We start from the raw sequence: 3,806 nt of genomic DNA, 5'->3' as shown, positions 1-3,806 counted from the left end.
GAGCGCCTCCGCCGCTGAGTCACAGCGTCGGGTGCCGGGCGCGCGGGGGCATCCCGGGCGGCCTCGGCGCTTACCCAGTGCCCTTCTTCCCGCCCTTTTGGCCCAGTGAGTCCCCACGTCCCGACCTGCGGAGTCGAGGGACGGAAACTCTGGCGTCGGGACCAGCGGAGACCTGGTCCAGGAGATGCACCGCGCTTCCCGGCGCGCCCACAGGGACTGGCTCTGGGCGCTCAGGCCAGCAGCGAGCGAGGAGGTCTCGCCGGGCACTGCACGCGGTGACAGTCCAGGGACGGCAGGGATGGCTCAGGAACATCGGGGAGACTGAGACAAGATAGGTCTAGGGCCTGTTGGGGGGGTGCGGGGTACCCGGTGCCGCACCCCCAGGACAGGCAGGTGGGGTACAGGTTGGCAGCCCCGCCCGCCCGAACCCCGCCGCGTCGGCCTCTGCTCTGACCTCGGCCGGCCAGGCCAGTGGGCCTGACCAGACATGCAGGGCGCCTTGGCTGGGAGCCGCCTCCTTCGTGCCCGCACGGCATGGGAACTCTAGGAGACTCCTGTCCTCTGGCCAGCGGGAGGCCATGTGGCAAGACCACCAGGGAGCCAGCCGCAGAGCTCAAGGGGCCTTTGATGGGGGCAGGGCTGGGCAGTGTCCTGGCCAGTGGAACCAGCCGGGACAATTGGTCTGGGCCCACCGCCCAGGCTGAGGATCTGAGGTCACAGGCCTAGCAAAAGAGTCTTTCTTCAGCTTAGGACCCCGGAGGGAGGGGTAGGAGCAGGGAGTGGGGCAAGGGTCCCCAGACTCCGCAAAGTGAAGTCTGGCCTCCCTCCAGGCAGGCCTCTGGGTGTGGCACTCCTGGGCTCTAAGCCACGGTTTCCCGGCAGCGTCTTCCACCCCTTGACCCCACCCCTGGCCCTTTTGGAGGAGGGAAAGCGCATGGGAGGCGTGAATAGGGGAGACAAAGGCACCGCACAGGGCCTGGCTGGGGCCTACCTGATCTTCCTCTCCCCACCAGTCCCGAGGACAGGCAGGGAAGGGGAGGCCTCATCCCCGTCCAGGAGGCAGCGCTGGCCAGCCTGGCCAGGAAGATGGGCTGGGGGCTGGAAGAGCCAGGACCAAGCTGAGAGCTGAATACTGAGGCAGATCCAGGGTCGGGATCCCCTTCCCAACGGGAAGGAGTCCTCTAAGTTCGGGGCTTGGACAGCGGATCTAGGGGTCCTGTGAGCAGGGAGCTGCTGGGAGCTGGGGGTGTGGCTGGTCCCCTAGAACCTCAAGGGGCGTGGGGTGGGGCTCCAGATGTGCAGCTGGTGGCTGGGCTCGCCTTGGAGAAAGGCGTGTGGGTGTGGGGAGCTCCCTGAACGTGCAGACCTCCCGGGGAGGTGCTGCTTGTGGAGCTAGTAGGAATCTTGGCTGCCCTTGCCAGTCTCCCTAGCAGAGGCCACAGCGTCTGTCCGTCCCTCCGTCCGTCCGTCCGTCCGTCCGTCCGTGTCCAGGGCCGGAAACCAGAACTTGAAAGAATTCATTCTTCACCGTCTTCCTCAGTCTTCCAACAAACCCTAGCTCAGCACCTCCGGGAAGCCAGAACTTGATTTTGTTTTGTTTCTTTTTTTAAGACTTATTTTATTTATTTATTTTTTACATTTATTTATTGTATGTGTGTGGCCAGCTCAGCCCACCAGGGGGTGGGGCTGGCTGGCATGTGGTGCTGGGGGATCCAACCGTGGTCCCTGTGCTTTGCCAAGCTTGTTCCAAGTAGGTGCTTTAGACCACTGAGCCATCTCTCCAGCCCTGGTCTTGAACTTGAAGTGATCTTCTGCCTCAGCCTCCTGAGTGCTGGGATAACAAGTGCGTTCCACGGCACCCAGTGGATTGCTTCTTCTGCTTTGCTTTTTTTTTTTTTTTTTTTTTTTTAAGGAAACAACACTATGCCATCAACTTATTTATTTATTTAATGCAGGATCTACAGGGTCTCACTACGTAGCTTTGGACTCGTAGTGATTCTTCTGTTTTCAGCCTCCCAAGTGCTGGGATTACAGGCACAGGCCACCATTTGAGCCTCAGTGCGCCCCAGGGGCAGGGCAGCACAGCATGCCAGGGATTGAGCCCCAGCCCCTGCACTCTGCCTAAGCAGGCGCTTTAGTCTGCTGAGTGTCTTGCTTTTTTCTGTAGTTTTGTTTTGAGATAGGGTCTCACTATGTAGCCCCAGCTGGCCTTGAACTCACTGGTGATCCTCCTGCGGAGGCCCTCCTGTCTCAGCCTCCTGAGTGCTGGCATTACAGGTGCATGCTGGTAGGTTTCTGCCTGAGTACAAGATGCTAAATTATAATAGTCCTGATTCAACATGACTGAATCCCAAGACAACAGTTTATCTTCCCAATGACCACTTCCTCTTTCTCCCTTAACCCAACCCTGGATACAGTTTCCTCTCATCTTTCCTGCTAACACAGAGGAGACCCCACTCAGCTCCTTCCATGTAATTGAAACCGCCCCTCAAATTCCACCCCAGCCAAAGTCCACAAAGTCCCAGCTTTCTTTGCCTCCGGTCCAAAGATCTCTCCCATCTGCCCTCAACCTCCCCAAGTCTTTGGAGTTAATAAAGGCCTCTTATCTTTCCTAACTCTTTGCTGTGCCATCGAAAAACCTCACACAGGCCACCACACTTGGACTTCTTTGTAGTTTTACCGCGTTGTCGGTGGCTCCCTAGAGCCTATCCTGACCCATGCTCCCTCATTCTGAACTGTATGCTACACACACCCTTCAGCGTTGTTTTTGTTTTCTAAGCTTGCTTTTCTTCTTGCTAAATTGCTCAGTCTGACCTCAGACTTGGGGTCCTCCCGCCCCTGGCTTGCCTTGCATTTTTGAGTCAGCCCTGTTGACATTCGAAGGGGCAGTTGTGCATTCCGGTGCCGGCCAGTGCCCCTGGCATGACTGCGGCAGCACAGGCACCCGTCTCGCTGCAGAGGATGCACACAGCTTTTCTGATTGCTGCTGAAGCCTTTGCACACCCACAAGTGTTTCTTTGGGGACAGCGGGGCACAGTTGCTGGTGTAATCTGTCCCGCTGGCACTTTCCAGCTGCCCTGCTGTCTCCCTGTCATTACGCACCACCTTGGGTGTGGCAGTGTGGCTGAGAGCAGAAGGGCTCCTCGAGGCACGGCAAGCTTTTCCTCGGCCACTACCGGGGTGCAGCACCTCCTCCTCTGTGGCCGCCGGCTGCCTTGTCCTCTTTCCTGGACCGTTTATCTGGCCAGGTGACACTCCTGGCCACAGGACTGTGCCTGCCATCCGGACGCTGGTGCCCTGGGCCGGTGCTCCTGGCTGGGCCGGCAGTGAGCGGTGCACATGAAGTCCTAGCTGTGCTCCCGAGGCTGTGCTTTGCTGTCTGCAGGCCTGCGCTCCCTGGCAGTGACTCAGCCTGTGTGCAGGAGGCAAGGAAAGGGGCTGGGGGGCACCGCCATCGGCTTGGCGTTCACCTGACCCTCGCAGGGCCACCTCGATCTCCAGCGCTTTCGCACTTCTAGATCCAGGGAGAAAGTTCCCTCAACTCCGCCTGGATTTCTTGGGCTGTTCCAAGCCTTTGGCTCTCGCAGGACCGAACTTGTTGGAGCCAGCTCACCAAGTTCCGCTGAGGCCTGCTTGAGATTCCAGCTGGAATGACGTCACCTCTGCACCGCCCTGGAGATAAACAACCCTGCAGGACAGTCTTTATCTGAAAGCATGGTTCATTTCCATGTATCAAGTCTTTATCTGAGATTGTGGTTTATTTCTCCATGTTGGTAGCCTTTCTTTTTGGGGGGAAGTTTTTTTTT

Source organism: Octodon degus, unplaced genomic scaffold (assembly GCF_000260255.1).
Source record: "Octodon degus isolate 3935 unplaced genomic scaffold, OctDeg1.0 scaffold00123, whole genome shotgun sequence".
In the NCBI taxonomy this organism is placed as follows: domain Eukaryota; kingdom Metazoa; phylum Chordata; class Mammalia; order Rodentia; family Octodontidae; genus Octodon; species Octodon degus.
Note: the sequence above shows the minus strand (reverse complement) of the source record.